This window comes from Bos javanicus, chromosome 16, assembly GCF_032452875.1.
Source record: "Bos javanicus breed banteng chromosome 16, ARS-OSU_banteng_1.0, whole genome shotgun sequence".
In the NCBI taxonomy this organism is placed as follows: Eukaryota; Metazoa; Chordata; class Mammalia; order Artiodactyla; family Bovidae; genus Bos; species Bos javanicus.
Genome location: NC_083883.1, coordinates 71,227,616 through 71,252,347, shown reverse-complemented (window position 1 = coordinate 71,252,347; position 24,732 = coordinate 71,227,616). Strand labels below are relative to the sequence as shown.

Here is a 24,732-nt window from a genome sequence, read left to right as displayed (position 1 = left end):
GTGGCCTAAGTATTGGAGTTTCAGCTTCAACATCAGTCCTTCCAATGAATGCCCAGGACTGATCTCTTTGAGGATGGACCGGTTGGATCTCCTTGCAGTCCAAGGGACTCTCAAGAGTCTTCTCCAACACCACAGTTCAAAAGCATCCATTCTTCTGCGCTCAGCTTTCTTTACAGTCCAACTCTCACATCCATACATGACTACTGGGAAAACCATAGCTTTGACTAGATGGACCTTTGTTGACAAAGTAATGTCTCTGCTTTTTAATATGCTTTCTAGGTTGGTCATAACTTTCCTTCCAAGGAGTAAGTGTCTTTTAATTTCATGGCTGTAATCACCATCTGTAGAAAAATAGGCTTAAAGCCAAAAAAATTACAAGAGACAAAAATGGATGTTATATAATGATAAAGGGGACAGTCCATTAAGAAGACATGACTCATTAATAAGAATATATACATCTGACATAGCACCAAAATATATAAAACAATTATTAACAGTCCTAAAGGGAGAGATTGACAGCAACACAATAATAGTAGGGGACTTGAACATCCCACTTACATCAATGGATAAATCTAGACAGAAAGTCAACAAGGAAACATTGACCTTAAATGAAATATTAGACCATTCTTACAGATATATACAGAATATTTCATTCAAAAGCAACAAATACACATTTTTCTCAAGTGTACATGAATTGTTTTCAAGGATAGACTGTATGTTGGGACACAAGTTAAGTCTCTTTAATAAAATTGGCCAGGGACTTCCCTGGTGGTCCAGTGGTTAAGAATCTGCTTTCTAATGCAGGGGCTGTGAGTTCAGTCCCTGGTTGGTGAACTAAGAGCCCACGTGCTGTGGGGCAGCTAACCCTGGCACCACAAGTCGAGAGCCTGCATGTCGCAACTACTGCACTGCAGTGAAAAGATCCCACATGCTGCAACTAAGACCCGATACAGCCAAATAAATACTTTTTTAAAGAAGATCAAACTATAAGAAGAAAGCTGGAAAATATCCTAAGTATGTGGAGACTGAACAACTATTGGTCAATGAAGAAATCAAAAGAGAAATAAAAAATGCATGAAGACAAATGAAAATGGAAATATGACATATCTATGGGATTTGGAAATATGACATATCTATGGGATGCAGCAAAAACACAATTCTAAGACAGAAGTTTATAGCAGTGTAGGCCTTGGAACCCCACTCCAGTACTCTTGCCTGGAAAATCCCATGGACGGAGGAGCCTGGTGGGCGGCAGTCCATGGGGTCGCTAAGAGTTGAACACGATTGAACGACTTCACTTTCACTTTTCATTTTCATACATTGGGGAGGGAAATGGCAACCCACTCCAGTACTCTTGCCTGGAGAATCCCAGGGATGGAGGAGTCTCCTGGGCTGCCGTCTATGGGGTCACACAGAGTCGGACATGACTGAAGTGACTTAGCAGCAGTAGCAGCAGCAGCAGGCCTTCTTTAAGTAACTAGAAAATCTCTAGTAATCTAACGTTAAACTAAAGAAACTAGAAGAAAAGAACAAATGAAGTATATAGTCAGTTGAAGGAAGGACATAAGAAAAGTTACAGTGGAAGTAAATGAAATAAAGATTGAAAAGACAGTAGAAAAGATCAGTGAAATTAAGAGCTGGTTCTTTGAAAAGGTAAACAAAATTGACAAACCTTATGCTAGCCTCACTAAGAAAAAAGAGAAGGTTCAAATAAAATCAGAAACGTAAAGAAGTGAAGTTACAATGAATGCTACAGAAATACAAAGGATTATAAGAGACTACTATGAATGAATATACCACCAACTTGGACTGTCTAGAAGAACTGGATAAATTTAAGAATCATTCGACCTTTCAAGTCTGAAACATGAAGTATAAAATCTGAATAGACTGATCACTGGTAAAGAGATTGAAACTAAAAAAAAAAGAAGCAACCACCCCAAAACATAAGTCCAGGACCACATGGCTTCAGCAGTGAATTCTCTGGATGTTTCAAAGATTTAATACCTGTTTTTCTGAAGCCCTTCCAAAAAATTGAGACTGGAGTGCTTCTTAACATGTTTTACGAGGCCATCATTACCTTGATACCCAAATCAGGTAAAGATAACATACAGAAAAGAAAATTACAGGCCAATACCTGATGAGCGTAGATGCAAAAATCTTCAACAAAATATTAAGCAAATCGAATACAGTACACTAAAAGGATCATAATGATGAAGTGGCATTCATTCCAGGGATACGAGGATGGCTCCGTATCTGCAAATCTATTAATATTCTACACCACATTAATAAAATGGAAGATAAAAATCATAGGATCATTTCAATAGATGTAGAAAAAACATTTGACAGATTTTAACAATCATTTGTGATAAACTTTGAATAAAATAAAATTATTATAGAAGGAACTTACCTAAACATGATAAAGGCCATATATGACAAATTGATAGTTAACATCATACTGAATGGTGAAAAACTGAAAGCTGTCCTTTTATCAGTGAGATCAGGATGCCCACTCTTATTCAACATAGTATTGGAAGTCCTAGCTAGAGCGTTTAGGCAAGAAAAAGAATAGACCTCTAAATTGGAAAGGAAGAAGGAAGACTATCACTGTTTGCAGGTGACATGATTTTATATATAGAAACTCCTATAAACATCTCACCAAAAATCTGTTGGAAATAATAAATGAATGTAGAAAAGTTGCAGGATAGGAAATCAAAATATAAAACATGCATTTTTATACCCTAATAAGAAGTAGCAGAAAGAGAAATTAAAACAATCCCATTTACAATCACAGCAAAAAGAATAAGATACTCTGGAATAAACTTAACCATGGAGGTGGAGACTTGTACACTGAAAACTGTAAAGCATTGTTGAAGGAAATTGAAGAAAACACAAAGTAATGGAAAGATAGCCCATGTTCATGGATTGGAAGAATTAACATTGTTAAAATGCCTATATTACCTAAAGCTATCCACAGATTCAATCCTTGTCAAAAATCCCAACAACAGATTTCATAAAAATTGAACAAAAAATCATAAAATTTTTATGGAATCACAAAAGATCCGGAATAGCTGAAGTAATCCTGAGGAAAATGACCAAACCTGGAGGTTTCACACTCTCTGATTTCAAATTACACTGCGAAGCTCCCCAGAGGAGGAAACGCCAGCCCACTCCAGGATTCTTGCCTGGAGAAGCCCATGGAGGAGCCTGGTGGGCTCCAGTCCGTGGGTTCACAGTCGGACACAACTGAAGCGACTTAGCATGCATGCACAAATCTGTACTAATCAAAATAGCATGTTATTGGCAGAAAACAGACACACAGATCAATGGAGCAGAATTGAGAGCCCAGAAATAAATGCACACATACATATGGATAACTGAGAACATACCATGGAGAAAGGAAAGTTTCTCCATTAGTGTTGGCAAAAGTGAACAACTATGTGCAAAAGAATAAACTGGAGCACTGTCTTATACCACACACGAAAAGTACCTTAAAACGTGCAAAAGACACGAACGTCACATCCGAAAGCATGAATCCCTAGAAGAAAAAAGGCTGTACACTCTTTGCTATTAGTCTTAGCAGTAATTTTTTTGGATATGTCTCCTCAGGCAAAGGAAATAAAAGCAGAGATAAATGGGATGACTTCAAACTAAAAAGCGTCGGCACAGCAAATGAAACCATTAACAAAATGAAAAGACAGCTTACTGAGTGGGAGAAGGTACTTGCAAATTGTATACCTGTTAAGGGCTAATATTCGAAATATATGAAGAACTCCTCTAATTCAACAACAAAAAAACCAAACAACCTGATTAAAAAATGGGCAGAGAATCTGAATAAATCTTTTCCCAAAGAGGACATATAGATGTTCAACAAGCACATAAAAAATATTCAACATCACTATTAGGGAAATGCAAATCAGAGTCACAGTTAGATATCCCCTCATGCTCATTAGAATGCTGATTATCAAAAGTTGTTGGAGAGAATGCGAAGAGAAAGGAACCCTCTTACACTGGGAGTACAGCATGGAGATTCCTCACAAAATTAATCAAAATGGCCATATGATCCATCTATTTTACTTCTGGGTATTCTGAAGAATATGAAAACAGTAATTTGAAAAGATCTATGCTTATTGCCAAATTCAGACTTAAATTGAAGAAAGTAGGGAAAACCATTAGACCATTCAGGTATGACCTAAATCAAATCCCTTATGATTATACAGTGGAAGTGAGAAATAGATTTAAGGGCCTAGATCTGATAGATAGAGTGCCTGATGACTATGGACTGAGGTTCGTGACATTGTACAGGAGACAGGGATCAAGACCATTTCCATGGAAAAGAAATGCAAAAAAGCAAAATGGCTGTCCGGGAGGCCTTACAAATAGCTGTGAAAAGAAGAGAAGCAAAAAACAAAGGAAAAAGGAAAGATATAAGCATCTGAATGCAGAGTTCCAAAGAATAGCAAGAAGAGATAAGAAAGCCTTCCTCAGCGATCAATGCAAAGAAATACAGGAAAACAACAGAATGGGAAAGACTAGAGATCTCTTCAAGAAACTTAGAGATACCAAGGGAACATTTCATGCAAAGATGGGCTCGATAAAGGACAGAAATGGTATGGACCTAACAGAAGCAGAAGATATTAAGAGGAGGTGGCAAGAATACACAGAAGAACTGTACAAAAAAGAGCTTCACGACCAAGATAATCACGATGGTGTGATCACTGACCTAGAGCCAGACATCCTGGAATGTGAAGTCAAGTGGGCCTTAGAAAGCATCACTACGGACAAAGCTAGTGGAGGTGATGGAATTCCAGTTGAGCTATTTCAAATTCTAAAAGATGATGCTGTGAAAGTGCTGCACTCAATATGCCAGCAAATTTGGAAAACTCAGCAGTGGCCACAGCACTGGAAAAGGTCAGTTTTCACTCCAGTCCCAAAGAAAGGCAATGCCAAAGAATGCTCAAACTACTGCACAATTGCACTCATCTCACACGCTAGTAAAGTAATACTCAAAATTCTCCAAGCCAGGCTTCAGCAATACATGAACTATGAACTTCCAGATGTTCAAGCTGGTTTTAGAAAACACAGAGGAACCAGAGACCACATTGTCAACATCCGCTGGATCATGGAAAAAGCAAGAGAGTTTCAGAAAAACATCTATTTCTGCTTTATTGACTGTGCCAAAGCCTTTCACTGTGTGGATCACAATAAACTGTGGAAAATTCTGAAAGAGATGGGACTACCAGACCACCTGACCTGCCTCTTGAGAAACCTGTATGCAGGTCAGGAAGCAACAGTTAGAACTGGACATGGAACAACAGACTGGTTCCAAATAGGAAAAGGAGTACGTCAAGGTTGTATATTGTCACCCTGTTTATTTAACTTATATGCAGAGTACATCATGAGAAACGCTGGGCTGGAGGAAGCACAAGCTGGAATCAAGATTGCCAGGAGAAATATCAATAACCTCAGATATGCAGATGACACCACCCTTATGGCAGAAAGTGAAGAGGAACTAAAAAACCTCTTGATGAAGGTGAAAGTGGAGAGTGAAAAAGTTGGCTTAAAGCTCAACATTCAGAAAATGAAGATCATGGCATCCAGTTCCATCACTTCATGGCAAATAGATGGGGAAACAGTGGAAACAGTGTCAGACTTTATTTTTCTGGGCTCCAAAATCACTGTAGATGGTAACTGCAGCCATGAAATTAAAAGACAGTTACTTCTTGGAAGAAAAGTTATGACCAACCTAGATAGCATATTCAAAAGCAGAGACATTACTTTGCCAACAAAGATCTGTCTAGTCAAGGCTATGGTTTTTCTAGTGGTCACGTATAGATGTGAGAGTTGGACTGTGAAGAAGGCTGAGCGCCGAAGAATTGATGCTTTTGAACTGTGGTGTTGGAGAAGACTCTTGAGAGTCCCTTGGACTGCGAAGAGATCCAACCAGTCCATTCTGGAGATCAGCCTTGGGATTTCTTTGGGAGGAATGATGCTAAAGCTGAAACTCCAGTACTTTGGCCACCTCATGCAAAGAGTTGACTCATTGGAAAAGACTCTGATGCTGGGAGGGATTGGGGGCAGGAGGAGAAGGAGATGACAGAGGATGAGATGGCTGGGTGGCATCACTGACTCGATGGATTTGAGTCTGGGTGAACTCCTGGAGTTGGTGATGGACAGGGAGGCCTGGCGTGCTGCGATTCATGGGGTCGCAAAGAGTTGGACAGGACTGAGTGACTGAACTGAACTGAACTGATGCAGACCTATGTATATTGCAACCTTATTTATAATTTCCAAGATAAGGAAACAACCTAAATACCACTGACGGATGAATCAAGAAGATGTTTGTGTGTACATATATGCAATCAAATGCTACTCAGCCATAAGAAACAATGAAATCTTGCCATCTACAACAACATGAATGGACCTAGAGGGTATTATGTTAAGTGAAATAAATCAAATGGAAAAAGACAAATACCATATGATTTCACTCATGTGTAATCTAAATGAAATGAAATGGAGCAAAAACAAACATGTGGATACAGATTGGTAGTTACCAGGGGGAAGAGTAGTGGGGATAGGGCACAATGGTTAAAGGTGGTCAAGTGCACAGGGATGGATGGAAGCTGGACTTGGGTGGTGAGCTAGCTGTGGTGTGTACAAAAGTAGAATTAAAATGTTATACATGAGAAACTTGCTGTTGTAAACCAATGTGCAAATGGTTATAAACCTCAAACAAACAAAAAAAAGTACTGTAATTTTCTGCTCTGTGCATCTTCTTCCCAGTTTTGCTTCTAGAGAAAACTGGCTTTTATCTTTTTTACTTTTCATTTTTTGAATGTGTATTCTGTATCTATAATAGTAAATTTATACAGTTTTTTTTTTTTCTTTGGTATAACAGCTTATGACATGTTTATCTACTTTTTACTCTGATAGGTAAGATTTTGACTTACCTGTTCCCGTGTATTATTACATAATATTTTTAGTTCTTCTGTTGACCACGTCTCTATTTCTTTGTCCCATAACTATGGACAATACCATTCTGTAAGATGAATCTAGGAGTGTATTTGTCCTCTCTTTTACCTCATTAGCTCCTTTTACCACTCAGCTTTTGAAACTTGTATGCTTATTTTAACATTTCTCAAAGGTGGTAATACTTATATTCTTTTCAATAATCATAATTAAGATTCCATACTTAATCTGTAGAATGATTTTCAAATCCTGAATTTTAATCTTCATCTGTAATATTAGTATCATTATGTCTATAAATATTGTTTATTATATCAGGTAATATTTGTATCATGACTGTAAATATTGTTCATTAAACAGGTAACAGTTATCTTTTGTTAAGTTTAATTGTGATGACTACTGTGACAATGTAGGTTTTTTAAAACTTTTTATTTTCTATTGTAGTTTAATCAATTAACAACCTTGTAGTAGTTTCAGGTAAATAGCAGGGGGGCTCAGCCATACATACACATGTTACGACAATGTAGTTTTAATGGAATCTTTTTTCCTTATACTACCAGTAAATCAAATTCATGCTGCGTGCTGGTTTGCTAAATATTTGGACCATACCTTTTGTGATAGACCATCTCCAAGATGGCCGTATGTAATCCTTGTCTCCTGTTAGTTACACATTTGTGTATTCCCTTCCCAGGAATCGATTGGCCTGTGTGACCAGTAGTGTAAAAAAAGTGGCGGTGTGTCATTTCTGAGGTTAGGTTATAAAAGCTGTGGCTTGTCTCTTGGGGATGTTGTCTGCCTCTCTCATTACTTGCTCTGAGGGTTACCAGCTTTCATACTGTGAGGACACACACAGCCCATGATGAGGCCCACGCTGAAAGAAACAGAGGCCAACATCAACACCCCGCAGTCATCTGAAACCTGGTACAATCATGTGGATGAGTTTAGGTGCTGATTTCTCCGGTTCAGTAGACCTTTGAGATGACTGCAGCGCTGGCTGACAGTTTGACTGCAGCCTCATGAGAGACACTGAGCTGGAAACATCCTGCCTAGCCTCTTAGGATTCCTGACTATCAGAGGCTTTGTGAGATAGTAATGTTTGTTATTGTAGGCTACCAAGTTTTGGGATAATTTTTTACATCGCAATGAGTACTTAATTTTTTTTTTTTTTAACCTGGAAGTTTGAGTGCTGTTATGACAAAACCCAAAAATGTGGAGAGTGGCTTTGGAATGAGCCATGGGCTTTGAGCAGAGTATGAGGGCCTACACTGTCTTGAGGAAGCTGTTTATAGAAGCCTCGTGGTCTTTGATAAGACTGCAGGTGAGGGTTTGCAGGAAAACGAGGTAAATGTTACTGGAAATTAGAGGAAGGGAGCGGGTCCTTCTTACATCGTTGTAGAAAGTTTAGCAATGTGGTTGCGTACAGAGGTGTGGGAAGTACGAAAGGTACCAACGGAAGAGGGTATGCTGCTGGGAGATGTCCAACCAGAGTGTTTAGTAAGTTCGGTGTGGTTTCTTCTTGCTTCTTTTAGTAAAACGTGAGAGAGAAATTAGAGGAAGGTTTGTTTTTGTGGTGGCTTAAAACAATAGAGCTTTATGTTTTTTTTATAGTTTTGGAGGCCTGAAGTCTGAAATGAGTATCACTGGGCAGAAATCAAGGTGTTAGCAGAGCCTAGAGCTTCTAGGGAGGAATACATTCCTTGCCTCTTTCAGTTTTTGGTGACTGGGTGTATTCCTTGACTTATGCCAGCATCACTTCAGTCTTCAAGGCCCTCATCTTCAATTCTCTGTCTACTTCAATACTCCACGGCCTTCTCTGTGTGAAATCTCTCTCTGCCCCTCTCTTACAAGACATCTGTGATGGCATTAGTGCCCATTCCTGATAATCCAGGGTAATCTCTGCCTCTCAAGGTCCTTAATCACATCTGCACACACTCTGAATAAAGTATCATTTACAAGTTGCAGGAATTAGGACCTAGAAACTCTGGGGCCATCTTGAGACTATCACATATATTTGAGTTCCTCCTTTCCTCTCTCCATCCCTCTCTTCCTTTCTTTCAAAACTTTTAAGATCATGAATATATTCTGCTCTTTTACAAAATTGCCCCTTATGTTTAGCATCCATAGATTCTTGCACAAACCAGTGTTTACATCATGGCTTCAGTTCAGTTCAGTCGCTCAGTTGTGTCTGACTCTGCGACTCCATGGACTGGAGCATGCCCGGCCTCCCTGTCCATCACCAGCTCCCATCATGGCTTCATAATAATGAGTTTCCAGTTCTAGCACCGCTTCCACCTTAGTGATTATCCTCCCTATCTCTTTGTTTGTGTGTCTTTGTAACTGTTCTTCTTTTTACCTGAATCTCTGTTATCTATCTGTATGGCTGCATGTTTGTGTATTGTGTCTATTTGTGTATTTTTCCATCTATCCATTATTTATTTGGACTCATATACCTAATTTTCCCCTCCCAATAGTTGAGAATTTGGAATTCATTAGGCCTCCCTGGTAGCTCAGATGGTAAAGAATCTGTCTGCAATGCAGGTGATCTGGGTTCTATCCCTGGGTCGGGAAGATCCCCTGGAGAAGGGAATGCTCCAGTATTCTTGCCTGGAAAATCCCATGGACAGAGGAACCTGGAAGGCTACAGTCCATGGGGTCACAGAGAATCGGACATGACTGAGTGACTTTCTCGTTCACACTTTCTTTCAGGGTACTAGATGCCCAAATTGTTCTAGATTTGACTAGTAGGGCCCCTTTTACTTTGGGCTTCTCTGTCCATGAAACTTTTCACCATCACATGTTTTTGTGGTTGTTGTTTTTTTAAAGCACTTACTACTTTTAAGCATAACAAGACGTTCAGTGCTCATCTGTGAGCTCATAAGCTCCAGCCTTGGAATCGGCCATCTCTTCACAGAGCCCTGGTTGCTTTTTGTGGGGAATGTTTTTGGAAACTGTTAGTTATCATTTTTTTTTGCATAAAATTAGCTCCAATTCCACCTTTTTTTTTTCCCCCTTATTGGACCTACTTTTCCAACTGGCTTGTATAAACTTAATCCGTCGAGGTGTTGAGGGACTCTGTGGGAGATGGACTTCTGTTCCTGCGTGCTCTGTGTTGCCAGTGGCGCGGACGTTTGTGGGCTTCCCAGCGGTCCTCACCTTCTAGCAAGTTTTGTTGCTCGCTCCTGTCTAGGGCTCCCCTCCTTCCACCTGCGGCCTGCTGACACCACAGAGAGTTTCCTGTTTGGCAGTCCAGCCTGCAGTTCCGTGCCCAGTGCCTTTGGCCCTCCTGCTGTGGAGCAAGTGGCTGGGGCAACCCAGCTGACTCTCTCAGCCAGCCTGCTGCAGCTGCCCTGTCTCCGGGAGCCCCGAATCCAGCCTTGGGGAGCAGGCCCCCTTGCTAGGACTGCCTTCGGTTCTTCCCCTCCATCCTAGGATATTCCTTACACTTCTCTTTTATTCCTTCTTAGTAGTTAATCCCGGAGAAGGCAATGGCACCCCACTCCAGTACTCCTGCCTGGAAAATCCCATGGACGGAGGAGCCTGGAAGGCTGCAGTCCATGGGGTCGCTGAGGGTCAGATACCACTGAGCGACTTCACTTTCACTTTTCACTTTCATGCATTGGAGAAGGAAATGGCAACCCACTCCAGTGTTCTTGCCTGGAGAATCCCAGGGACGGGGGAGCCTAGTGGGCTGCCGTCTACAGGGTCGCACAGAGTCGGACACGACTGAAGCGACTTAGCAGCAGCAGCAGCAGTAGTTAATCCTGTGTAAGTAGTTAATAATTCTTTATAAGACTTTCCCTCTTCAAACTGCCGTGTGGATTCCACTTTTTGGCTGGACTCTGGCTGCCGCAGGGTCCTCTATCTGGGCAGTAGATAAGCTCACTATCTGGGTGGTAGACAGGCTCATTATGGCCTGTTTCAAGGCTCTTTCAGCTGCTGTAGTTGGGAATCAGTGCATTTATGTACATACATATTACAATGCATGCATTGTACATACTTCCATTCATGTACAAATCTGTACATATATATATACACACCTACATGTGCTTATTTCACAGTTGTTTATGATAGCTTTTGCCAAACAGAGTTTTATATGTTCAGTTTTATTCCTGAATGCTCCTCCACTAACCTCCTTGCCAAGCTTTTATGGTTTTGGTCCTGATGAGAAAGGTTGTCCCATACCTACATTTGCTTATAAGATGATTTTTATAGCTTAAAAAATTCTTTTTAATATCTGTGTGGAATTTATATTTGAATGGGATGTCACATGATGCTCCATTTTAGTTTTCTTTCAGATGGTTAGATATCTGTTGTCACATCACTTATTCAATAATTTGTATTTTTGCTAATGAAATCTTTGTTATACTTTTCATATGCATTGCCATGAATTAAGGGTTTTTTCTTTTGTGGCATTTATTTGTCTATTCTTACATTAATTCTTGTTTCTATACCATGTTGATTTTTGTATAATGGCTTTATAGAGTATGGTCTGATGCTAGCTATATTTCTCATCAGCATTGGGGAAATGCTGCCTTGCAAGGTCATCTTGGAATACTTGGGGCTCTTACATTGGTTCTTCTTGGTTCTCAGAAGCCATGCCAGTTATCCATTATCCATTTATTGCCTCTTAGCTTCAGGTCCATTCCTTTTTTTTAAATTGGCCTCACTGTGCGGTTTGTGGGATTTAGTTCCCCCATTTTAGTTCCACTGGACCTCCAGGGAATTCCCGTCAGGTCCTTCTTTCATTTCCTGTTCCACATTAATAGGCTGGACTCCTTAAGCGTTTCCCTTTACAGTGAGCGTTGCAGTTAAGCTTCACTTAGACATATGCTTAAGTGTAGGGGACACTGGAGGGCGCTCTGGGAGGTCAGGTCTCTTCTCCCTCCTTGCAGTCTGCTGTGGACTGTTTTGCTGTGGACTGTTTTGCTTTTGCTGCGCTGTTGTCAGAAGCATCTGCCTCAGCCACACACCTGGAGCCCAGGCTCCTGATGAGCTTGTAGCCACAGTTAGTCGGTGGCCGTCTAGCTAAGCACTGCACGGTCTCCAGGCCTGTTGGAGAGTGGGCTTCACACACTCTCTGTCTGTGTATTTGCCCCTCAGCTGCAGCCCGCTAGCACCCTGTACCCCTCCGACAGGACACTAGACCTCCGGCCTCGTTGCCCTGCAGGCGAGCAGATTCTTGATGCTCCCCCTTCTGCATGCCAGTCTGACAGCTGCGGCCTGCCTTCCTTACCTCAGAAAGTCATTTCCTGTGGCCTTCCTTACCTCCAGCGTGTTCCCCAGGCCTTGCATGACCTTGGTTTATGCGTGGGCTCCCAGCACTGTGACTCTCTCGTTGCCCACCTGCCTGCCCTGTCCCTTCTGAAGTATGGAGGGGGTCTTTCCTAGTGACTGTGGACCAGTCCGGGGAGCCCAGCAAATGTCTCCCAATCCAATGTCTGTAACCATACCTTTTCCAAGAGGATCTGAGATCAAACCGTGGGGAGGGCTTCCCCCTTCCAAGTTTTTTCTTCCTTGGGTACCCTGGGATATTCATTAGGATTCTCTTTTCACTTTAGAGTTTCTATTTTTCTATTGCCATGCTTAATAATTCTTTATATTAAATTTTTCCTGTTCCAGTTGCTGTGTGATTTTGATCTCTTGACTGGACCCTGCTGTCTGTCTTTGATTTTAGAAGAATTCTGGGTAGTCTAACGTTATCCTGTCTCCGTTAGCTCAGAGTTCTTGTGGCACAGGGATTTCTTCTTTCTAATTTGATTGCAGGATCACGGTACTCCTGAGCTTCACACTTGCTTCCTCAGGATGTGCAGCAGGTTTTCACAGCTCCTTGAGATTTGGGCGCAAGATGCAGAGAATCTTATATAGTATAGCAGCATCAGTGACATTCATGCCAGAATAAAGGGGTCATTGAAAGCTTCTTGCTACAATTCTTTAAATTTAATAAATGCTAAATATTAACAATTTATGATATATGCTGACATTTCAAAATATAAGTAATAGCAAGAAGTATCTTGGATGCATAATTAGAAAGATAAAAAAACAATTGAGGGAAGTGGGCAGCTGGTCACTAGCCGTAGAACCATTAGTTCTGATGGTTCCATCCATTCATCACGTTCTTGTACTCAGCGTTAGGGGATCCACGGACTCTTGTTATTGTAGGCTGTTAACCTCTGACTGCTTGCTTTTGGTCTTTGAGTCTAGACATCCCATCGGTTCTCCACATTTCTCTTGCTTTCTGTTCACAGTTACTATCCAAACTCTATGGTTCCTTCCTTTTTTTCATGACACCTGTCCCGTTTAAGGTTGTCAAGTTGTAGCTGGTTACATGCCGTAAATGTAAGACTCTACTACTGGAGTCTTCTCTGATTAATGTCAGCTTAACCCTTAATTATCTGGGGGTTTTATGAGCACATTTAATTCAAGAAACATTTTAGAAATGGGCACTGTTGTATACAGTGACTCAGCTTCTGCCTTCTCAGAAATTTAGAGTCTCATAGTTGAAGCAAGCGTCATGATCCAGAAGTGCTGGATGTGGCTTTCATCCAGTCAAGTTTTTAAGTCTTGTGATTCTCTACTTTTATTATTAAGGTGCAAGTAATGTAAAAAATTGACTATTCTGAGGAGTTTTAAGAATCATACTTCTAAAGCCACACCAACAGTTTTTTGTTTTTGTATTCTAAAAGGAAAGAAACTTCTCTTGTATTGTACCTACCTTTTCCTCCGCCTTGCCTGAGCTGTGTTGTTTAGAGACTGCTTTGTTCTTATTTACAGATGTATCTTCAGCATGTAGCACCATGCCTAACCATATATATACTTGAAAAATACAGAAATAATGAGTTAAGGTTTAAGAGCTGGACTAGTGACAAGACAGTGTTACCATTAAAAATCAGTCTCATGGCAGAAATTTAAAAGTTTGATTATAACTAGTATGGGGAAGGGAGAAGGCAATGGCAACCCACTCCAGTACTCTTGCCTGGAAAACCCCATGGGAGGAGCTTCTTAGGCTGCAGTCCATGGGGTCGCTAAGAGTTGGACACGACTGAGCGGCTTCACTTTCACTTTTCACTTTCATGCATTGGAGAAGGAAATGGCAACCCACTCCAGTGTTCCTGCCTGAAGAATCCCAGAGATGGGGGAGCCTGGTGGGCTGCCGTCTATGGGGTCGCACAGAATCGGACACGACTGAAGTGACTTAGCAGCAGTACGGGGAAATAGATATAGGAAGAGTAGAAATTTGCATAGTTTGGGGAGGACAATTTGAAATATACCTTTTCCTGTTTTTTAGTAAATTTTACTGCACATCTATTCTCTTGTCTACAGGGAGATAATTATTATTAGATATTTGGCTTCAGAATTCTCCTTTACACTCTTAAAAATTACTGAAGCTTGAAAAACTATTGTTTATGTGGTTGTAGCTATTAATATTTATCACACTAGAAGTTTAAAAATATTTTTGTACTTAGTTAAAAATGTAACATGTGAGTATTTTTATGAAAAATTAGAGTAGTATTAGTTTACTTATATGAATCTTCAATGCCTGGATTAAAAGAAAAATACCTAATTCTCATATCTGCTGCTGGATCCAGTCTGTGGTGAAATGTGATGAAGTATATGGAGAAGGCAATGGCACCCCACTCCAGTACTCTTGCCTGGAAAATCCCATGGACAGAGGAGCCTGGTAGGCTGCAGTCCATGGGGTCTCGAAGAGTCGGACACGGCTGAGCGACTTCACTTTCACTTTTCACTTTCATGCATTGGAGAAGGAAATGGCAACCCACTCCAGTATTCTTGCCTGGAGAATCCCAGGGACGAGGGAGCCTGGTGGCCTGCCGTTGCACATGAGGTTGCATGGGGTTGCACAGAGTCGGACACGACTGAAGCAACTTAGCAGCAGCAGCATATGAAGAAAAATTAGGGTCACGCAGATGATGTTGTTGGAAAAGGGAGGAGTATTTTAACAGCTTTTCAGATGGTTGAAGATACTCTTCTTCGATACACTGAAGCTTGGTAGTGGTAAATTCCTTCTTTTTTTGTTATTTAAGTATAGCTGATTTTTATTACTGTATTATATTAGTATTACTGTGTTATATTACTGTAATATACTGTATTACTGTATTATATTAGTTTTAGGTATACAACATAGTGATTTGATATTTTTATAGATTATACTGTAGTTGAAGTTATTATAAAATGTTGGCTCTATTGTTTGTGCTGTGCCTTGCATCCTGGTATCATATTTATTTCCTGCCTAGTAGTTGGTACCTTTTAATCCTCTCCCACTATATTGCCCCTCCTCTCACCCTTTCTGTGTTGGTAACCTCTAGTTTGTTCTTTGTATCTGTGAATCTGTTTCTGTTTTGTTATACTCATTTGTTTATTTTTTAGATTCTACAAATAAGTGAAAATACACAATATTTGTCTTCCTCTGTCTTGACTAATTTCAGTAAGCACGATACCTTCCAGGAGGTCCATCTATGTTGTTACATATGGGAAAATTCTATTCTTTTCTATGGCTGGGTAGACAGCAGTCATTTCGTAAAGGCTTAGTTACATTATGGAATCTGACACTCAATGAACCTCTGGTCCTTTGTTATATTAAAATCCATTCATCTGTCTTAGATTTGAATGTATCTTTTACTTATGTGTGAACTTGTGACACACATTGATCATTTGATAAGTTTTGGTTCCCTGAGTTATGCAGATTTTGCAAATGTTGGCTATTTTCATTAAATAGTATCCAAAAATGTTAACTATCACCGCAGATCTCTAAAGGAAATTTTTTAAAGTATTAGGAAGCTGTCAAGCTTATAGTGAATTGACAGCTTGAATTTCATCACTGAAAATGATGCTCCTGGTTGTTTTCTTTGAAGTGTTAGGCTCACTTTGTTTATTTTTGAGAAAATATCTGTCAGATATCCAAGTCATAGTAGTTTATATTTTTTTTACACACAGACTTTTAAAAAGAAATGGTCTCAAGTAAGTATTGAGGTTTAATAAAGTTAATTTTTATGCTTCATCACGGACATTCTTATGTAAAACTGGCATTAAAAAAATTTAATGTGAGTGGCAGTAAGGAATATGACTATTACTAATAAGTATAGTTTGGTACCATTGTCTTGGTTCATGCCAAGAGGTCAGCAGTTTTACTGCCATTGCTTTTAGATTATCAGTGCAGATGTCCATGTGGTGAAAATGCAGCTGCTGTCTTGGTATTATTATGAAAATGGTTTTGACCTTATTGATTCTTTGAATGCCCTTGGGGGACCCCCAGCAGTCTGCGGACTACACTTTGAGAACACATAACACATGTCTGAACACATATATGTGTATACAGATGAGTGTCCTTGCAGCATTTTTTTCCCCTTTACTTATTGGAATATAATTGCTTTAGTTTGGTTAGTTTCTGCTGTACAACAATGTGAGTCAGCCATTTGTATCCATATGCCCCCTCCTTGAGTCTCCCTCCCCCGCCCCCCCGCCCTGCCCCCGGGTCATCACGGGGCACTGGGCTGAGCTCCCCGCGCTGCTCAGCAGCTCCCCTGCTGGCTGGCTGTTTACCCATGGTAGTGTAGATACGTCAATGCTGCTCTCTCAATTCCTGCCTCCCTCTCCTTCAGTAGAAGAAAACTGAAACTGAGTTTCTCACTATATGATTGTATGGATGTGCCATACAAATTTAGACAATTATAGGATTCTGCAGCTATTTGTGATACACTGATATGAAAACATGTCCAAGATTTATTTTTAAGATAAACAAATGTTGCATAGCAGTATGTTTAGTCAGATCCCATCTGTATTTAAATAGACATACATGTTTGTGTGAAGCCGTACCTAATGTGTGCAGCCTGTGGTGGCGTGGGTGGAGGGATATTTTTGCTTTCTGCCTTACGCCTTCTGTGCTGTGGAGTTCAACTGCGCTCAAGTAGCTTGTGAGCTTGTGCAAATTAAACGATAAGCTTATCACTGGGTGCAAGGGAATGGCTTCTGGATTGGTTGAGATTCTTAACTATTATTGTCTGTTGCTAGTGGGTTATTTCCAACTTTTCTCCACATCCTTATACATTAAAGAGTGAAAGTTTCTTATTAATCTTAGTAAGTAAGCAATTTATCTCTTTCAGTAACTGGTGCAGTCCATTTGTAATACTTATAGTTGCAGTGAACCCTGCAGGCAGCAGCTGTGGTTGTGTGAAGGGAAGTTTTAGTTAATCATCTATCTTTTTAGCTAGTCTCACATTTTTAGTACATGAGCCTCAGCTGCAAAAGAGTCCTGTTTGTGATTTACAGAACCATCAGATCTGTGGTTACTATTTGAGTGTTTCAGGGAAAAGAACATGCCTTTTGGAATCAGATTTAGGCCTAAATCTTCTCTCCGCTGTTCACTAGTGGTGTGATCTTGTACAAATTAACATCTGAGCTTGTTATTGAGGAGTTAGGAATTACATCCGTTCCTGAGGATCGTATCGGTAGCGTGTGTAGCTCGGTGCTTTACGCGTATCAGCTCCTTTAGCTCTCATCTGTTGCTCGGTCTGCCCTTCCCCTAACGCACCACACTGTCCATGTAGAAGCTTCTGGTTAGCCTTTCAGGGCTCTAGTTGTCTCTTCTTCTAGGAAGTTCTCTGTTTTCTTTGGGGATAGTTGAGATGGTTGTTTCCCCCTCTGGGCTGTACATCTCACCAGTCTGGCACTTAACTCATTTTATTTTTCTCCAATTTTTTTAACTTGCAAAATTTACAGAAAAGCCTAAAGAATAATATAGTGAACAGTTTATACCTTTGGCTCAAGTTCACTGAAAACATTTTGCCACATTTTCCTGTGTCTCTGTGTATCATTTTTTTCCTGAACCACTTGAGAATACATTGCAGATTTTGTGACATTTCATCCCTTCTTCCATATTTCCCCTATTACTCAAGAAATTTAATGCTGATATAATACTGTTGTCAAATATGTAGTTAATATTCAGTTTTCTCTAGTTATTCTAAATTTTTTTTTTTTTTTGCATCCAGGATCATATCTGTAGGTTTGTTTATTTAGACTATTCCTTATGCATTTTTTGCTTTTGTTTTAAAAAATAACTTTATTTATTGGCTGTGTTGGGTCTTTGTTCTGACATTTTTAAAGAGTATTAGTTTGTAGGTTTCACAATCTTGATCTTTTTTGAGATCATAAAAAACTGTTTTTTGTTTGTTTTGTTACATCTCTCCTCACACTGTGATTTCCTGTGAGAATGGGAAAAGCAGCTCCTGACAGATATAAGGAAGAACTGGCCCGACACTCCCTATGTGTTCGACCTTGGTGTTTCTTACTAGAGTTGGCCTGGCATTCACAGCTAGGTCGTGGTGTTCTCCTGTTGAATATAAGCAGTTTCACAGAATAGGAACATTAGACAAGGGTGCTCTTTGTCTTTGGATCAAGACTAAAACAAGACCATGCTGTAATCATGTCTGAACACAGACAAAAACATGAACATTGTCAAGTCACAAAAATGATCAAGCTTCGCTTCATCCTGGCTACCATGATGACTACAGATTTTTTTTATAAATCACAGCCTTAGCCTCTCTTCATTCTTCTTGCCTCATAATAAAATTTATTAAAACCATAGAATCGAAGAATTATATAGAATTAACAGAATCTTAGAATGGCTCCCACTTCCTGACAGAGCAAACAAAGCCCCACTTCTTTGCGTCTTTCCCCCAGCAGCCAACAGAAACTCAAATTCTGTAAGTCCTTTCTAACACCCTCTCAGTGAAACGCCCCAGGGTTCCCTAGAGTATACATTCTCCTTAGTCGTGAAAGTGAAGTGAAAGTGAAGTTGCTCAGTCGTGTCCAACTCTTAGCGACCCCATGGACTACAGCCCACCAGGCCCTCCATCCATGGGATTTTCCAGGCAAGAGTACTGGAGTGGGGTGCCATTGCCTTCTCCATTAACAGCGGCTAGGCGTATTATATTTACTTGGAGCTGGTATACTTGGTGACAGCCTTAGTGCCCTCGGACATGGCGTGCTTGGCCAGCTCCCCAGGGAGCAGCAAGCGCACGGCGGTCTGGATCTCCCTGGATGTGATAGTTGAGCGCTTGTTGTAATGCGCCAGGTGCCACGCCTCGCCAGCGATGAGCTCGAAAATGTTGTTGACAAAGGAGTTCATGATGCCCATGGCCTTGGACGAGATGCCAGTGTCCGGATGGACTTGCTTCAGCACCTTGTACACGTACATGGAGTAGCTCTCCTTGCGGCTGCGCTTGCGCTTCTTGCCGTCCTTCTGGGCCTTGGTCACAGCTTTTTTAGAGCCCTTTTTAGGGGCAGGAGCAGACTTAGCTGGTTCAGGCATGTCTATAATGACAACACCCAACAACACAGAAAGATCTTGAAAAGATCTATACATTCTCCTTACTCATAAGGAGTCTTAAACCTAACTTCTTTAACTAGAGGTATGTTCTTGGTGCTGTTGACTAGAGGAAATTCACACCTAAGAACTCGCCTCTCCTTTTTGCCTTGTGAATGAGTTTTTAATACAGTTAGGAATTAGCACCAAGCTTCTCTGGCTAGTTTCTTACTGGTCAAGGATAACCTTTAGTTTTGTTTAACTGGTTTTTGGTTACTGACAGTTGCATTTTTAAAAAGCTGTAAATCCTGCTTTCATGAGTTGTTCTTCATAATTAAAAAAAATTGGAGAAGATTTCAAAGACAGCTTAGAAATCAAAGAGAGAGACTGTATTTTCAGTGCTTTACCAGCTTTGTGAGAAGGTTTTGGTTTAATTTTCCTTCTGCCACTTTTAATAGCAAACCATTGTGGAGTAATTTGGAGGTGGTAGAGTGACTTAAAGATAATATATACACACTCATACACAAATAATATAGTACATAGTGTGTAATACTGCATAATAAACTTCAGGAAAGATTGTTTTACATTTTCTATCATAAATTACCTATAATTTTTCTACTCTTCACAAGAAAATAAAATTTCCATTCCTGTAAATGGAAATTTAAAGGCTGTAAGAGAAGCACCTGTTCATAATTTCTCATTGTTGTTGACTTTCAAAGGAGGTTATGATGATATTAAAAGATGAACAGTTTGAGAGTAGCCCCTAGGGCGTTGTCTCCCATTAGAATTACTGTTGAATCATGCTGCTTTTAAATTCAATTGTCAAATTAGGTGGCTTTGTGACATGTATTAGAGCCAGTAGTCATTGCATTAAAATTTATCTGCTTCTCTTTGTCTGTGCTACCAATACTGTTTTTTATTTTTGTTTTTCTGAAATATCTTAGGAACAAAGAAGTGAACATGTTCTTTTATCATATTTGTTCTGATGCGAGGATTTAGTGTAATTGAACCTTTTAATGCATTAGCCTTTAATTTTGGTTGTACTCTGAAAAATGTTCTAATTCATCTCTGCTTGTCCAAGTTTAGTGGAATAGAAATGCATAGATCAATAGAAATAGAACAAAAATGCACTTTTGACATGTTTATTCTACTTAGAAGTTGATATACTCACAACTTAAGCATTTAAATCTAGTTTAATAGGGAAGTGAGGTGATTCATTGATCACACTAGGATTAAAGCAGCCAAATTTTTATGTATTTGTTTCAACTAGTAAACTAGCATTTTTTTTAGGATGTCATCAAATTTGGGGAAGTCTTTCATTTATCAGTTCAGTTCAGTCACTCAGTCGTGTCCGACTCTTTGTGACCCCATGAATTGCAGCACGCCAGGCCTCCCTGTCCATCACCAACTCCCGGAGTTCACCCAGACTCATGTCCACTGAGTCAGTGATGCCATCCAGCCATCTCATCCTCTGTCGTCCCCTTCTCCTCCTGCCCCCAATCCCTCCCAGCATCAGAGTCTTTTCCAGTAAGTCAACTCTTCGCATGAGGTGGCCAAAGTACTGGAGTTTCAGCTTCAGCATCATTCCTTCCAAAGAAATCCCAGGGCTGATCTCCTTCAGAATGGACTGGTTGGATCTCCTTGCAATCCAAGGGACTCTTAAGAGTCTTCTCCAACACCACAGTTCAAAAGCATCAGTTCTTCGGCACTCAGCCTTCTTCACAGTCCAACTCTCACAATCATACCTGACCACAGGAAAAACCATAGGCTTGACTAGACAAACCTTTGTTGGCAAAGTAATGTCTCTGCTTTTGAATATGCTATCTAGGTTGGTCATAACTTTCCTTCCAAGGAGTAAGTGTCTTTTAATTTCATGGCTGCAGTCACCGTCTGTAGTGATTTTGGAGCCCAGAAATATAAAGTCTGACACTGTTTCCACTGTTTCCCTGTCTATTTCCCATGAAGTGGTGGGGCCAGATGCCATGATCTTCGTTTTCTGAATGTTGAGCTTTAAGCCAACTTTTTCACTCTCCACTTTCACTTTCATCAAGAGGCTTTTTAGTTCCTCTTTACTTTCTGCCACAACAAATTATTAGTTCATTTAAAGATAATATTGGGTGGTTTTGTGGGTTGAAACATAATATAATGTGTGCATTTTCTGGATTTCTGTTCTAAGATTACGGATGCTCACACAATTACTACTACTATATTTATAGGTACTGCAGTTTGCTTTTTTGTTTAAAGGATAAATATGCTGGACAATAATCATAAGCACCGATGAATACTCAAATTCTTATTTAGGCAAAAGAAGGGATAATGGACATTTTTAGCTGTCATTTTCACCTATTTGGCCAATTTTTTTTTCCCCCAGGATAAATATCTTAGGTTGTTTTCAGGCCAGAGAATTTGTGCTACATGTTATAGCTCTCAGAAGCTTGTTTCCAGCTAATATTATTGATAGGTAAGCTAGCAGTGTCACTTTAGGCGTGTTTTTGTCATTGGAAGAATGTAATGTAGTTGTTGAGTGTGAACTGGAAACTAGTAGATTTAGCATAATAGGTAATATTAGTTTTGGTTTCTCATGGCTAATGCTCTGGATGTAGCCTCAGGCAACGTGGCTCCAGAGCGATCAGGAATCCAAGCTCCTTCCTGCCTTGTTCTGTCTTGTTTTTAACCTCCTACATCCTAGTCCTTCCTGGAAGGGGAAAAGGAGATAGAATGAAGAGAATTGGGAGAAGGAGGGTGTATAGCAGTTATCTCTTAAAGAGATTTCTGGTAAGCTGCAAAATAAATTTCATTTATATTATTGGTCAGCATTTATTCCACAGGTAACCTCAAGGCAAGCTGGAAATTATCATCTATTTCCACCCCTCCACATGCCGCCCCCCCCCCCCCCCCCCGGCTTCTCAGATAGCTCAGTGGTCAAGAACAATGACAGTGAAGTCACTCAGTCGAGTCCGACTCTTAGTGATCCCATGGACTGGAGCCTACCACACTCCTCCGTCCGTGGGATTTTCCAGGCAAGAGTACTGGAGTGGGTTACCATTTCTTCTCCAGAGGATCTTCCCGACCCAGGGATCGAACCTGGGTCTCCTGCATTGTACGCAGATGCTTTACCATCTGAGCCACCAGGGGGGTGGTCAAGAATGGGCCTACCAGTGCTGGAGACGTAGGAGACGTGGGTTTAATCCCTTTGTTGGGAGGATCCCCTGGAGAAGGAAATGGCAACCCACTCTAGTATTCTTGTCTGGAAAATTCCGTGGACAGAGTTTTTAAGTTTTTATTATTTACTCATACAGTCAACAAAAATATTTTAGCCTGTTCTATATACTGGACACTATGATGGTACTTGAAGGTTTAAAGAAACCATGATTGGTTTATTAAGAGCTTACTATGTACTTGATGAGGAGGGCATGGCAACCCACTTCAGTGTTCTTGCCTAGAGAAACCCATGGACAGAGGAAGCTGGCAGCTACAGTCCATTGGGTCACAGAGTTGGACACGACTGAAGTGACTGTGCATGCATGCATGTGCTTGATATGGACTATTCATTTTGAGTACATTGTTCATTTTATTCATTTTGTAAATTAGGACGTCATCAGCCTAAATTTTATAACTACCAAATGAGAGCGCAAGTAGTTTGAACCCAGGTCTGTCTCTCAAACTGTTTCTTTCGGTTGTCATTAAGTAGATGTTTCATTAGACTTGAGTCACATTGAGCTGAGGCATTTAATTGTTCAGTTTCAAATTCTTGCCTTGGGTAGTATAACTAGGAGTCTTTCTTTTTTTTAAGGTTGACTCGTGTTTTTGTTGGAGAAGGCAATTGCAACCCACTCCAATACTCTTGCCTGGAAAATCCCATGGACGGAGGAGCCTGGTAGGCTGCAGCCCATGGGGTCGAGAAGAGTCGGACACAACTGAGCGATTTCACTTTCACTTTTCACTTTCATGCATTGGAGAAGGAAATGGCAACCCACTCCAGTGTTCTTGCCTGGAGAATCCCAGGGACAGCGGAGCCTGGTGGGCTGCCGTCTATGGGGTCACACAGAGTTGGACTCGACTGAAGTGACTTAGCAGCAGCAGCAGCGTTTTTGTGATCATACTACCTTGCTTATTTACACTTCATAGACTTGTAAAAACCTGTTCATTTTCTATATAACTATTTCTTTTGTTATATATATATAACCATCTCTGTTGTTATATATATATATATATATATATATATATATACACACACACACACCCATTTCTGTTGTTATATATATATAACCATTTCTATTCTATTTCTGTTTAAAAACCTGTTCACTTTCTGTTGTTAACCATTTTAAGGTGATGTCATGATTAAAATCAACAAGCTTGAACCTCAGTTATTTTCCACAAAGTCTGGTTGTTAAGTTTGTCAGCTGGGAGATAGTATAATCTTACATGTAAGTGTTGGTTTTAAAGTATGTTGGATTAGATGTGTGTGATGTTTCCTAGGTTAGAACATTTTTTTTTTTTGTAATTCTGTGCTCTCACAATAGAGTTGAGCATTTTGAAACAAATTTCCCTATAAACAATAGGGAGAGTAGAGATTTGGCACAAATTTAGTTAACATACCAAAATTTAATCATTAATTGTGTTTCTGAGTGAGTGGAAAACATATGTGATATTTTAAAAAGTTGCTAAAAAACAGATTTCCTTACTTTATCGTTATATTAAGTACTTAGTAAGCTACTGGAAGAAGTGTGGCAGTGTAAAAGTGACCTCTTTTCTCTCTGTACTCTCGGATGTACAGTGTTTAATTCTTTGACTAAAGCAACTGAGGGCTCTGTTCTAATCTTTCTGTTTCTTTCTTCCCTTTCATTCATTTGCGGCTCTGTGATAATTGCAAAGAAGTTGATTTATTTCCAGTAAGTTGTGGTGCCTATAACTAAGAATCTCTTTATGCCTCTGTTTTCATTAACATTTTTCAAAGCCAGTCAAGTATGGGATGTGTTACTCTTTTGATTTTGTAGTTTTTTAAACCTAAATCGCAATCAGTATGATGCATGGCGTGTGACAAATGCCAACTGGTAATCTTATCCGAGAGTAGTACAAAATGCTCATATTTGAAAGTGTCTTATCAGCATTCAAATTGTATATATCATTAAAAAAATTTCTATGAAAACCACCTTTCAATCACCTTGTAAACCAGAGCTGACTGTGCCATGCGGGTTCTCTGTTTTCTCGAAAGCATGCTTTGTGTGCACTGACAGCATCGCACATGGAAATTGGCTTGAAAGCTTTTTGCTTCAAGCTGAGGTGTTTGACCCCACTGCCATACAGATGTTCTCATAATTTCCTCTCTTCGACTCCTTTTATAAATCAAAAAGGAGTGGGAAAGGGAAAATGATATGAGTAATTGCAGTATTAAATTACTGTAGAAAACTGAGTTCTTTATAATTCTCTCTTCAACTTGAGTTTCAAAT

The 24,732-nt window shown here is 40.0% G+C and overlaps 1 protein-coding gene across 5 annotated transcripts in view; it reads left to right on the top strand.

The window, feature by feature from the left end:
• RPS6KC1 (ribosomal protein S6 kinase C1) overlaps window positions 1-24,732 on the top strand; it is a 203,271-nt gene that overhangs the window by 24,736 nt on the left and 153,803 nt on the right. The gene's annotated exons all lie outside the window — the stretch shown is intronic.